Source organism: Trachypithecus francoisi, unplaced genomic scaffold (assembly GCF_009764315.1).
Source record: "Trachypithecus francoisi isolate TF-2019V2 unplaced genomic scaffold, Tfra_2.0 Contig01558, whole genome shotgun sequence".
NCBI lineage: Eukaryota > Metazoa > Chordata > Mammalia > Primates > Cercopithecidae > Trachypithecus > Trachypithecus francoisi.
This window is the reverse complement of record NW_022681440.1, coordinates 5,353,767-5,367,851: the sequence shown is the minus strand read 5'-3', so window position 1 is coordinate 5,367,851 and position 14,085 is coordinate 5,353,767. Positions and strand designations below refer to the sequence as shown.

At 55.6% G+C, this 14,085-nt stretch overlaps 1 protein-coding gene across 4 annotated transcripts in view; it reads left to right on the top strand.

Annotated features, from left to right (window-relative positions):
• Positions 1 to 1,479: 1,479 nt before the first annotated feature.
• The window catches only part of ARHGEF10 (Rho guanine nucleotide exchange factor 10), a 135,454-nt gene continuing 122,848 nt past the window's right edge, over positions 1,480 to 14,085 (top strand). For all 4 annotated transcript variants that reach the window (XM_033177668.1, XM_033177671.1, XM_033177666.1 and 1 more), the window contains exon 1: positions 1,480 to 1,586. The gene's annotated coding sequence lies outside the window, so the exon portion shown is untranslated. The remainder of the gene's footprint in view (positions 1,587 to 14,085) is intronic.

Here is a 14,085-nt window from a genome sequence, read left to right as displayed (position 1 = left end):
CTAATTTAGTTGACCTTTTTACTTCTGTTGACCAAGACCATTAATTGTCTGTGCAGAAGATCTTTGAAGAAGGTACCCAAAGAACCCTAGGAATAGAAACCTAAAATAAGTTTTCTAATCTTAAGGTGGCTGAGAGGAAACACTCTTTTCAATTGATTCATAAAAACAACTCAGTCTGATTTCATAAAATTAGCAAGTGTGAATAATAAACATTGAAAACATATCACCTTACCTACGATTATTTTTTCCAACCATTGTAGTCTTTCTATGTTGGCTATGATTTTTATGTAGTCCAACATTTTCAGGGAAATAACATTCCTGAGCACACAAGCCTTAAGGGCAGTTAATATTTAGATTGATTTCGTGATACTTAGCATCCCAAATAGCTCTTTGTATTTCTTCTTTAAAACAAGTGAAAGGGACTAGAAATCTCTAAGAAGTCTGATAGTTCTAAACGCTGACTTAAAATTACTTCTATGATTCGGATATTTGGATAGGACAAGGCATGGGAATAAATCTAGCATCTGAGAACACACGTGTTAAATGTGCTGACCAGGTAATAGATAACATCCTTCAGTTATTTTGGTTAAAAATATCTTTGTTTCTCGGTTTTTTTTTCTTTAATAGTAATTACAACGATAATTTATTTCCTTTTTAAAAGTATAAGATAAATAAATGCTCAAAGTAAACAATTCCAATAACTCATTCGCTGGAAAGGTCCCGGGAAAAACGAGCGCTTCCTGGCAAGAAGCAAGCTTCAAAAACTGCCTCGGAAACGTGGCTGAAGTCATCGCATTTCCAAACGCCCAAGTTTTGGCTGGTCCGGGGCAGCTGGCGCGGAAGACCCGGAACGCCCTGTGGGCAGGGCCAGCTGCAGACGGAGGGACTGGATCTCAAGGGGCGGTCGGGTGGGGTCCCGACGCCCCCTCCTCGCGTGGGCGCACCTCGGGGTGTCGGCAGGGAGGGGCGATGTTCTGGGGGGAGGGGGAGGGTCTGCCCGGGGGTCCCCTCCCGCAAGTGAGCTCAGCCCGTGGGGGTCCGCAGAAAGGGGCGATGCTCTGGGAGACGGTTAGGGTCAACCCGGCGCCCCCTCCCCAAGGCGCGCAGATCTGAGCCGGGAGCAGGCTCTGCGGGGAGGGTCCAGATGCTGGGGGCGGGGAGAGCACTGGGTCTGCCCAGCGCCCCCTCCCCAAGTGCGCGCGGCCCGGGGTCCGCGGGGCAGGCGATGATCCGGGGGCTGGAGCCTCTGCCGCGCGCCCCCTCCCACGCGTGCGCAGCCCGGGCGGGGTGTTGGGCAGCGGGAGGGGGCGCGGGCGGCCACGTGGCCTCGAAGGAATGCGCGGGCGCGAGGGCAGGGCGCTGCCGAGAAACCGGCAGGTGCTGCGGCCAATGGACGCCCGGAACGGTCTGGGCCCGCCAATGACAGCGCGGTGGGTGGAGCCGGCTGTCCGGGCGGGAGGGGCCGGGCGCATCCCTGTAGCCGGCGGGCGCGCGGTCCCGGACAGACGGGGTCGTGGGGCACGCGGGGGACGCGGGGGACGGCGGGGGACAGCAGGGGGCTGCGGGGCCACGTCCTGGCCGCCGAGGTGAGTGCGGGCTCCGCGAACCGTGGGTCCCCTCGCGGGCTTCTGGTTTCCTTGGAGAGTTGCACTTCTGCCCGGCTCCCCCGAAGACGCTGGGTCCCACCCCGAGGTGGCGGCGCCCCCGAACCCCTGCGCAGACATTTCAGGGAAGGGATCGAGACACCCCCCGAGCAGCTCCCCCTTCCGCGGCTCCCCCGGCCCCTCAGGATAACGGCGCGGGCCTGGGCGGGGAGAGCAGGGACTGGCAGCAGGGACCCCCGGCCCCAGGGTCAGGAGCGAACCCCAATCGGCTGAAGGAGCCGGAGGGTCGAGCGGGCTGCGCCTGGGGGTCGTGCAGTAACTTAAATTTTCCGGTAAAGGAGAAGAACGCGGTCCGCCTCAGGATGGAGAGAAGGACCGATGTAAGGAAAGCCGGCGTCTGTCCCCGTGTACCCCACCTGTCCCTCAGCACCCTGTTCACTTTGCACCCCACCAGTTACCCGCACCCCAGCTGTCCCCCTGCACCCTACCTGTTTATCCTGCACCCCACCTGTTCCCCCACAGCCCACCTGTCCCCTGCACCCCATCTGTCCCCCTGCACCCCACATGTCCCCCCACACCCCACCTGTCCCCCTGAACCCCACCTGTCCCCTCGCACCCCACCTGTCCCCCTGAACCCCACCTGCTCCCTGCATCCCACCTGTTCCCCCTGTACCCCACCTTCCCCCTGCACCCCACTTGTCCCCCACATCCCACCTGTCCCCCCACACCTCACCTGTCCCCTGCACACATCTGTCCCCCTGCACCCCACCTGTTCATCCTGCACCCCATCTGTTCCCCATACCCCAGCTGTTCTCCTTGCACCCCACCTGTCTTCCTGCACCCCACCTGTCTCCCTGCACCCCACCTGTTCATCCTGCCTGTCTCCCTGCCACCCTACCTGATTCCCCATACCCCACCTGATCCCCCATACTCACCTGACCCCCATACCCCACCTGTTCCCCCTGTACCCCACCTGATCCCCCATACCCACCTATTCCCCTGCACCCCACCTGTTACCCCACACCCTCCCTGTTCCCCCATACCCCACCTGTTCATCTTGCACCCCACCTGTCCTACTGCACCTCAGCTGTCCCCCACACCCCACCTATTTACCCTGCACCCCAGCTGTCCCCCACACCCCAGCTGTCCCCCCACATTCCACCTGTTCCCCTGCACCCCACAGCCTGCTGGTGCCCAAGAAACCAAGGTAGATTCTGAGGAAAGCTGCCCTAGGTCCGCAGGCACCTTGCCCACCTGTCCAGGTCCCACTCCCCCTCCAGGCCCCTGGGCACTGAAGGTAAAGTCTGAGTAACCCTCCAGACTGTGGCCAGGAGGTCACATTTCCAGGCAGCGGTGGACGAACTTGCTGCCGTCTAATACTGATTCCAGTCACTAACTTTTGCTACAGGTAAAAATTCTCATTGACTCAAGATGCGATGGGTTTTAATTCTTTTCTCTGGTTAACCATAACCTGAGTAGGGACTGGTCTGTATTCTAGATTCTGTGCACCAGTGACTTAATTTCCATAGAGGTGGAATCGAGGAGGAACAATTTCACTGCTGCTGTATAGGTGGAATGCTGCGAGGAGGAACAGTTTCGCCGCTGCTGATTAATAATATGTTTTGAACACCTGCTTTGTAGAAAATAATTTTTATTAGAAAAGAGAGATGATGACTGAGGTTTACACGTGGCATATTTTTAAAAATATGCTTTGTCCCTCTCTGTCATGCACAGCATCTATTTGTTGTCTTTAGCAGCCAACATCGGCAGTTATGGAGGCTGTAAATTTTCATAGTCAGTTAAGACTTCCAGGATTTCTCAGCAGTAAGAAAAGTCATTTGTATAAGGTGCTATTTGTAATTCATTAGTTGTAGACAGTTGGGGGTGAAGTTTTTAAAAGTTGATGCTTGACTTCCAGATGTAACCACATTTGTCTTCTGGGTGCTTTGGTGTGCTGCCTTTCCTCTACAGTTTGTGTGTGCGTACGTGTGGGTGGGTGTGTATGTGCTTGTGCGCATGTGTGTGCGTGTATGTTTGTGTATGTGTGTTTGTGTGTGCATGCGTTTGTGTGGGTGTGCATGTGTTTGTGTGCGTGCGTGTGTGTGTGTGTGTGTGTGTGAGTTGTAGATGGAGGCACTGGGGAGTGTGGAGGGTGTGGAGTTAGAGACCTGGGTTGAGGTGAGGAAGCTTTTCCCTGACGCTGTGGGTCCAGGCTTCTCACGGAGCTTGAGGGTGTTTACTTACGAGGTTGCTAGAAGGCATCGTATGGGGAAGTGCTTCTTAAACGAAATATGTTTGGCATAAATTAGAGCAAACTGGAAATGCGCTAATGACAGTTATATTCTGTAAGCGACATGAACACGTCATAGTGAGATGTAAGAAAGTGCTGGTGTAGGGCCCGTCATTCTTTACTGCACAGTGCATGGCAGGAAGCATACAAAGAACAGCTCGGATCTGGAGATGCTCAGAGAATCTGTGTTTCATGCGTGCGTTGTTTATAGTTTCCCTGGATAGAAAGATAAGTGGCATGAAATAAGACAGAAGGGAAGCATAGCTGTTAGTCGTTCATGAGGGAGAATTTCAGCTCCCTCCCTTAAGCAGGCTTTCTGGGAATGTAATTTTGGAAGGTTCTGGGAGCTCTGCAGTGGAAGTGGGTGGGCCAGGCCCAAGGGCTGTCAAGGGTCTGAGAGGCGGGGAGAGCAGAGGCAGGTAACCAGGAGGGGGCCTTGCCTGGGTTGCAGACAGGGCCACAGCCCCAGGTCCATCTGTAAGGATAGGTGTGGCAAAGGAGCCCTGGGAGAGTGCCCTGCCACCAGCCCCCACCCTGGCACATACACACTTCTGCTACGTCTGCCACCCTACTGTGCTTTAGCCTGTTCATAGTTGCCAGGCTTGGACATTTGGTTTTGGTTCTATTTGTTTGTTTTCTGTGAGTTTTCAAAATTTTGATCATAAAATGATTTTTTTTTTTAATGGAGTCTCGCTCTGCTGCCCAGGCTGGAGTGCAGTGCAGGGATCTCGGCTTGCTGCAGTCTTTACCTCCCAGGTTCAAGCGATTCTCCTGCCTCAGCCTCCCAAGTAGCTGGGATTATAGGCCCCCACCACCATGCCTGGCTAATTTTTGTATTTTTAGTAGAGATGGGGTTTTGCCATGTTGGTCAGGCTGGTCTTAAACTCCCGAACTCAAGTGATCCACCTGCCTCGGCCTCCCAAAGTGCTGGGATTAAAGGCATGAGCCACCGCGTGCCCAGTCAAAATGATCATTTTTAATCTTGGATTATTCCTTTCCTTCCATCATTGCCATTTCCTGCTTTTTGTTGTGTCATTGGAGTAAAGTAGGCCTGCCAGTAGAAAGTGCTATCTGGGGGTTGTTGATGTTTCATATTTTTGTTAAATGATGTGAAAAAGATGTAAAATGTTATAAAAATGTTTTGGGTTCAAAGTTTTTCTCTTCTGTGGGTCACCTTCTGATAGGGGAAATAACTTTGTAAAGTAAAATATGGTGTCCAGAGCTGTGACTGGTGCGGGGGCCCTGTGAGGGAGCGATGGGGAAGCCCGCAGGTTGTTACAGGTGCGCGTAGAGATGCATGGCTGTCTGCGCAGAATAGGCCTGGCTACATCAGCATTGGCAGAGGCGCTGGTTACCGGTTTGGCCATTCTAGGTTCCAGTATCTTACTGACTGTCAGGCCCTGGGGACTCACCGTGGGGCTTTGATGAAGAAAACAGAAGGAATTGGTTCTGATACCTCAACACTTTGGTTCCACTGACAACTACAGACAGCTGAGCCTTTTTAGCACGCAGTGGGTCAGGGTGAGTCAGGCTCCTGCAAGTCATGTATGTTGCTTCCGTGCTGAGGTCATGTTCTTTGTTCAAGTTTGGGTCCGTGGCTTGTTGTCCAGCTGTGGGGGACAGACCCTTACACTTAAATGTGGTCACTATTATTATGTTGTAGAAAAGCAGTGTGGACATTTACTTTGGAATATAAATACCAAAAGGAAAACTTCAAAGTGTTCAAAGCGAAATTTGAACTTTTGTCCTCTTACTGATGTGGGTGATTAAGAGTGGACTACACAGGAAAGGCCAAGGAATTACATTGTGATAAACGGTGGCATGCACACTTACTGTTTTATTCTATTGTTCACTTATTTTTTTTTTTCTGAAAGGAAAATAAAGCAGTGATTTCAGTGCAGTTTCTGATTTTCTGTAAGGAACATGAGAAAAGTGAGTCCAAAGAGCATTACATAAACTAACGTGGTATTCAGTGCATATCTGAGTGGACAGAGGCTGGAAGGCCTTGAGCGTTGGAGAGGAAGCAGGCGGCAGGGCCTCCAGCACCCCTTGCGGGGGTGGCAGCCATCCTGGCAAGGCTGAGCGCTCCATGCCTCCACAGTAGCTCGCGTCGGGCCTGAGCTGGGTCGTCCCGATAGGATACCTGCGTGGGCTGTGTAGACACAACCCAGGGAGCTCCAGCGTTAATGACACTCCTGGTTCAGAAGCTGGGTCTGTTTTGTGTGAGAAGCGCTGAGCTATGACAGAAGGAATGTGCTGGGTCTTCCTCACTGTGCGTGCAGGTCTGAGCCTGGATGGGTCCACGGCGTTGAACCAGTGGGATGTTGTAAGGCTGGGCCTGTGGGCGGTTACCCTGTGTGGGCTGGGCCAGCTTGAGGTCCGCTGAGGGCTGGAGCCAGCCCCTGACCCTGGCCAGCCCGCTTACTGCAGGAGTGATAAGAAAAAGACAGTCGACTCATGTTTTGTGCTCAGGCACTTGGCTCAGCAGGTCCATGGGAAGCAGCCCACATGAGAGGCCCTGATCCACGTCCAGCTGCCGTCTGTGCCTCCATGCAAGCCACGGCTTCATGGCTTCATGTCATTTGTGTGGGCTCTGTGCATTCAGCCAGCAGAGGCACTTCTCGCAGAGCAGGGTTGAAGAGAATTCCTTTCTCTGGAAGCTCTTGTCCTGTGTTATATAGAATAGGTCACTTTTTAGCTGCAGCAGAAGTCTAAACTAGCGCTCACAGTTGCCAAGGGCTGCACAGCGGTGCAGCGCTCCACTCATGGTCCCGAATCCAGGCTCCGTGGGGGAAGAACGCACAGCGAGGCCCGTGGAGGCTGCTGGGACGGCGGCAGGCACCCTGCTTCTGGAACGACGTTTAGACATGCACATTTCTCCATGATTTAATAGGAAGGAATGAAAGGTGCAGCATTTTGCCAGCTGATGAAAATATCTGGGGAGCGAGTCATAGCATAGTGGTAGCAAGAAGGAGAAGGTTATGTTTTCCAGTGTGCAGGCTCCAAAGTGATCTCTGTCAACAGTCAGAGGGCTGGAGTTTGGAGGCAGCTCCCATTTGCTATAAAGAGCCGCTTCCCTGCTCTGTTCTGTCTGCAGCAGCAGACGGCCCCAGAGGACAAGGACTCCTGGTGACAAGAGGAGTATCAGGCGAAAGCAAGGGAGGGAGGCTGTGCGCATGCACCTGTAATCCCGGGAGATTTCCAGTGCATTCCGCAGGCATGCGTGGCAGGCGGCTCATTTCCTGTGGGGTTCAGGTGGCTGTTCTTGGTGGGCACTTGACTCCTGGGCATGGCTTCTGTCCAGCATCCAGGCTGCCAGGAGCCTCCGGGGGCTGTGCAAACACCTGCAAGCACCTTCTTGGTCCCTCAAGGCCTTTCTCTGTTGGCTTAGATTTAGTGCCCTTTTGTGCTTATGTGTTTTCAAATCAAGTTTTTGTACTTAAAATATACATTCTATAAAAAGAAACAACCTTTTACACATGAGGAAAATCTACCTGTGGCCGTATGGCAAGCACCGACAAATCTGGAGATGGCCTGTTAAGAGACAGGTGTTTTGTGAATACTGCCCCGTGCTAAGTACTAAGTGCTCTCACACCCCAAGACAGGGCGTGGACCACAGAGGCCATGTGCTTGCCCTGGGGGCCTGGCATCCTTGTGTTTAGGAAAGATGATTTAAAACGTAAAGTAACATGATGAAAAGCTGTGGAAAAATAAGGCATACACGGGGCTACCAGGTGCGGAGAGGAGGGATTTGCAATTGAATGGGAGCCATGGCAGGCGAGGCGCCAAGAGAATGGGGTTATTGCCTGAAATGCCAGTGAAGCTGAGAGATGGGTTGAGCCCATGTCCACGGAAACCCATTCCCAGTGGGAGGAACAGCGACTGCGCGGCCCTGAGGCGGCCGCCCAAGCACGTCCAGGAACAGCAGGTCGGCCAGGGCTGGAGGGCCCAAGGCGAGAGGGGACTGGTGAACACCAGGTCAGTGGGAGAACCACATGGGAAGAAGCCTTGGAGGCTCCATGTGTCAGAGCGGCTGGAAGGGCCACAGGCCAGACCCATGGAGGGACAGTGTGGGAGAGCCACGGAGGGGCCACGTGACAGCTGTAGCAGACAGGGTGATGGACATCCATGGAGGGGCAGTGTGTGATGACTGTGGAAGGATAGTGTGACATCTGTGGAGGGACAGTGTGACAGCCGTGGAGGGACAATGTGACGGCCGTGGAGGGACGATGTGACGGCCGTGGAGGGACAGTGGCAGCCGTGGAGGGACAGTGGCAGCCGTGGAGGGACAGTGGCAGCTGTGGAGGGACGATGTGACGGCCGCGGAGGGACAGTGGCAGCTGTGGAGGAACAGTGTGATGGCTGTGGAGGGACAGTGTGACATCTGTGGAGGGACAGTGGTGGCCGTGGAGGGACAGTGGCAGCCGCGGAGGGATGGTGTGACATTTGTGGAGGGACAGTGGCAGCCGTGGAGGGACAGTGTGACATCTGTGGAGGGATGGTGTGACGGCCACGGAGGGACAGTGGCAGCTGTGGGGGGATGGTGTGACGGCCGTGGAGGGACAGTGTGACATTTGTGGAGGGACAGTGGCAGCCGTGGAGGGACCATGCACAGTGAGTGGTGACCGAGTTGGGACGTGAAGGCCGCTCCATGCTGCTGGGATTGCGGAGCCCCTGTGCTGCGGGTCATGTACTGCTGTGCGGGTTGTGCACTGCTTGCTCCTGGGCACCTGCACAGGGTGCTCCTGGTGGAGTCACTTTTCAGGGTGTTGACTTTCATATCGATGACAGGCGGCTTTTTCTCATTCTCACCATGGGGTCCTATGGGCTGTGGCCCTGGGTCAGGAAAGCCCTGGAGGATGGCTCATGGTGGGATGGAGTTGGACAGGCGCCCTTCCCGCAGCTGCCTGTGGGAACCAGCAAACGGGGAGGAGGGAAGGGTGGTGCCCGAGCCTGTGGGTGTGACCGGGCCGGGACTGGGTGTGGGGACAGGAGTCTGTGGAATGCGGTGCTTCCTCCCGGCTGTGGGGCTGGAGGCGTGGAGATGGTCGAGGGTGGTTTAGTCCACGCAGGGGTCCTGTGATCCCGCTCTGCTGGTGCCTGAGCGGCAGCTGCAGTCAAGTCACCGCTGTGCTCCACGCGAGTCTTCCAAGGGCTCCGAGGGATGGAGCGTCCGTAGATGCCTGGAGGGGTCGCGGGGTGGGGGACACGTTGTGCCCAAGGCTGTGTCGAGGGTCATGTGCAACTGCCCCTGCTGTGGACAGAAAGACAGGCAGAGGCAGAGACAGACAGAGACAGAGAGACACAGAGACAGAGGCAGAGAGAGACAGGCAGAGGCAGAGACAGACAGAGGCAGAGAGACACAGAGACAGAGGCAGAGAGACAGAGACAGAGGCAGAGAGAGACAGAGGCAGAGAGAGACAGGCAGAGGCAGAGACAGACAGAGGCAGAGAGAGACAGAGACAGAGGCAGAGAGAAACAGAGACAGAGGCAGAGAGAGACAGAGACAGAGGCAGAGAGAGACAGAGGCAGAGAGAGACAGGCAGAGGCAGAGACAGAGGCAGAGAGAGACAGAGACAGAGGCAGAGGCAGAGGCAGACAGAGGCAGATAGAGTCAGAGTCTTCTGTCTACAGTCCAGGGTCTTCAGTCCAGTGTCTTCAGCCGCTGCTGCTACATCCACCCCAACCATGGCCCTCATGGCTGCCTCTCGCTCCTCCTTGGCGCCCTGTTACCGCCTTCGAGCCCCCACCCCTGGGATGCCCGCTGTGCTCTCTGGTCTCTTCCTAGCCCCGAGTCAGCCCCTGATCCACGCCAGGCCCCGGGCAGTCCCCAGGCCGCTGCTGCTCTCATGCCCAGCCCGGCTTGCTTCCTGAACCCTTTCTAGTGAGCAGTCTCCTTTCCCGCAGATCCTGGCCCCACTGCCTTCTTTAGGAAGCCCTCCTGGCTGCTGACCCCCTGTCCCCAGCTCCCCATACTGCTTCCTTGGGAGGGAGTTGTAGCTGGCACCGTGCACCTCAGCTTCCGTTGCGATGATGACCCCTCCCCAAGTGTACGGCACACAGCGTTGGTGGGGAGCTGTGTCGGGGCTGCTGGGGGCCCCCCAATGACCACTTCTGCTTAGGGGCACTAGAGAAGGGGAGACAAGCGGACACACGCATCTTCAGCCCTCCTGGGGAAGGGTAACCAGGGCTGGGCTGCCAGCAGCGACTGCAGAGGCCTGGGGCACGCAGCTGTCTGGACGCCACCCTTGCCCATCAGGGGTGGACCCTCACGGCGCGGGCAGCTCTGGCCAGATGAGTGGACACTGCGGCGGCGGGTCCGGGGCGGCTCGTCCCCTCCCCAGTGTGTGGCGCAGAGAGGGGCACACATGCTCTGGGCCGGGACAGGTTGATTCTGACCCGGTTAGGAGCTTGTGACCGACCGTTTTATAAAGCCCTTGTGAAACTGAAGGCATTTGCTTCTCTTTTCACTTTTTTTTCCTCTTCTGGGAACGTGCAGCGGAGGGGAGAAGGTCCTATGGAGACGGTCTCAGTCTGAGGTGAGCAGAGCGTAATGGTGAGAAGGTGGCAGAGGCAGAGACACGGGCCCAGGGAGGACCCTGGAGAGAGGGGCTGCTGGGTGCCATGCGCCCTGAGACTTAGTCATAGCTGTGCTCTGAGGCCAAATCCGGGTGGTTACAAAACACAAACCCAGGACAGCGGCGTTCTCCCAAGTCTTAGAGAAGAAGCTCTTTCCTCCCTCCTTCCCTCCGCCTGTCCGTCCATCCATCCCCTTTGTCTCCTCACAGCCTCTGGAAACATTGGGTAGAAAGGGCTGGCGTGTTTGGCTTGCTGTGGCGTTTGGCTGAGTTAACCATAACATTCCAGAAGGACTCCTGCCATAGACTTTGCATCCTTTTACATTTCTCCCGCGTGGATTTATTTCTTGAGTTGGAACCTTATGAATGTGAATCGACCGGGTGCAGAATGCCGGGGCCGCAGGGGTTTCCTGGCTCCCGTGGTGCGTCCGGGGTGGGATGTCCAGAGGCCGCGCAGCCTTGGACACTGGCCACCCGGCACCCGGCTCCTGGCCCCAGGCTCCTGGGCTCTGTCCTTGGGGCTACTTCACCCCCAGCTGGGAGGACAGAGGGAATGGCCCCCGCGTCATTCGCCAAGCGGGTCCGCCGCGACGCTGAGCTCGGCTCGGTTGTGGGGTGCTGGGCGCTGATGGCCCCCGGCCTGTGTCTGGCAAGGCGCTGGGACATCCCACACTTGTGCAGTCTGTGGCGTGGACACAGGATGTGGGTGGTTCAGCCTGCCGCCCCCACCTTTGCAGGGCCATGGAGACCGGAGGAGTGGACGAAAGGAAACCTACCAGCGGGCCCAGGATGCTCGAGGCCCGAGTGCTGGACAGGGCTGAGCAGTAAGTGAAGAGCGGGGCACTTCACGGGCACAGAGCCTCTCTCTGCCCTGGGCGCGTCTCAGAAACCACACGGCAGCCCTGTGAGTCGGTGCCGTCCCTGTGCAGCGGAGGCCATGGGGGCACAGGCAGGTGGAGGGCCTCGGTGGCTGGGAAGTTCTGGACTGGGGCAGATGCAGACAGGCTCCCAGCACAGGCTCTAGCCCTGCCGTCCGGCAGCTGCTTCCCAGGTAGAGGCCCGAGGTCATGGTGACTTCCTCCTGTGCTGGAGTCAGCATGACAGCTCACACTAGCGCGCTCGTGCCGTCCTGAAGCACTGACTGTGGAAAGGTGCCCGTGGAACGTCCGTGGGTCTTCAGCCAGCGTCCTTCCCACCCCGCATTCCTCCTGGATGGGCTCCCCTGAGCTCCTTTTGCAGGCCTGGATACATGGTGAAAGGCACAAACAGCACGATTTGCAGGACAGATGCGGGTGTGTCCCCACAATCATGCTGAGCGGTGTCGGGGAGCACAGTGGCTGTGCTGTCTGTAAACACTTGTGGAAGGCGGGGCTGCGGCCTGACGCACACGGCATGAAGCGGTCCTTCAGCCTCGGTGTCTCTGGGCTCCTTCCCTGACTGAATGCATCACCTTTTTGTTTAAAACCACAATCCAGGCCGGGCGCGGTGGCTCACGCCTGTAATCCCAGCACTTTGGGAGGCCGAGGCAGGTGGATCACGAGGTCAGGAGATCGAGACCATCTTGGCTAACATGGTGAAACTCCGTCTCTACTAAAAATACAAAAAATTAGCTGGGCGTGGTGGCGGGCGCCTGTAGTCCCAGCTACTCGGGAGGCTGAGGCAGGAGAATGGCATGAACCCAGGAGGCGGAGCTTGCTGTGAGCCTAGATTGCGCCACTGCTTTCCGGCCTGGGCAAGAAGAGCGAGACTCTGTCGCAAAAAAAAAAAACACAATCCAAATCCAAATGCACAATGAAATCTTTCATTAAGATGCTTAAATTGGAAAATGACAGCAATCATGAAACAAAGCTTGCAGCCGAGGCAGGTGTGAGCTCATGCTGCACACTGCTGGGAATAGAGTGTTTGGAAAGTGGAGTCTTCTGCTCTGCCCTCAGGGTCCATCTCATCTGCACCAGGGCGGGGAGAGTGAGCCCCAGCCCAGCCCCACCACTGAAAATGATGCCCGTGAGGTCCAGGTGAGTCACCCGTGGGGAGTTGCCCGCCACGTGGGCTGACGCTGCTGGAAGATTGCACAGAGAAGGCAGGCTCTAGATCCCTGGGCTTCGGGGAGCTGGGATGTTTTGTGTGGCCTGGAGATTCTAGGGACACAGAAATTTCTCACAGCAGGTCTGAGTTGGGGGAGCAGGCTGTGTGGGGAGGAGTACATGCTGCCATGGGCTGTGTAGGGCGCACAGGCAGCTCTGAGTCCAGAAACAAAGGCATGGTTTCTGTGTCAGCCCCGATATGCTTTGGCTGTGTCCCCACCCAAATCTCAACTTGAATTGTATCTCCCAGAATTCCCACGTGTTGTGGTGGGGACCCAGGGGGAGGTAACCGAATCCTCGGAGCTGGTCGTTTCTGTGCTATTCTCCTGATAGTGGATACGGCCATGAGAGCTGACGGGTTTATCAGGGGTTTCCACTTTTGCTTCATCCTCATTTTCTCTTGCCACCACCATGTAAGAAGTGCCTTTCACCTCCCACCATGATTCTGAGGCCTCCCCAGCCATGTGGAACTGTAAGTCCAATTAAAACTTTTTCTTCCCAGTCTCAGGGGTGTCTTTATCAGCAGCGTGAAAGCGGACTAACACAGCCTCCTAGAAATTTTCCTTCTTAGGAATGCAGTTTTTAAGAGACACTAATTTGGAAGGAAATTTTTGGAGTTTGCAGTGTGCCTGACACTTGTGTACGCGTCAGGATGCTGGTGGTAGGGCAAGGCCTGGGCCAGAATCTGACAGTCGCTTCCTAGCTATACAGCCAGGGGCTGCTGTGGGCTGCGCCGAGCCTCAGGAGGGGTGGGGCTGTGCTTTCCGCACAGGGCTGCCCTGCAGACTTGCAGAGCTGATCTAGGCAGACGCCATGGTAGCTGCTGGGTGAAGGGTGAGCTGTCACCCTTAAAAAGGGCCAGGCATAAAAAGGAGTAATGCCCAGGCTTGTTCGTCTTTCCGTTGGTCCTAAGATTATCAGTGGAAAAATGAGAAATCAATTTGACTCATTTTTATACATTTTAGTAGAGAAACAAATAGCATGAATGAGATTTACACAGTGTGGTTAAAAAAATGGAGAGTAAACAACAGGGCTTAAGGAAACAGAATTCTCTGAAGACACAGAAAGCTGTGTGGCTGTCAGGTAGAGTGTGCTAGTGTGGTGTTCATTCTTGAACAGACCTGGCAGGCGGATGGCTGGTCTTATTCAGGGCAGGAAGGGGGAAGGGTGTGTTTCTGACCCTGCCACTTGCTCACCACCTTTGCGAACGGAGTGTGGGTCACAAGGGGAGGGCGCTGGTTTTCTCTGAAGCCCGAGGACGCCTGGCTCCTCAGCATTACTAATGTTGGGCAGGTGAATCTGTGAGCTCAGTTTCTTCAGCCGGTGAGGAACTGAGGAATACCACACGTCTCACCGTGAGTGAAGGTGGTGAGGACTCGGGGTCGTGGGGATGCCGCTTCTCACTCTCACAGGTGCTCTAGGTATGGTTTCCTCCTCCGTCTCCCCTCAGGACTGCGGAGTTCAAGGGTGTTTGTTCATTTTCTCCTCCGCAGAGTTCAGGGCGTTTATTCATTGCCTCTTGTTCGTAT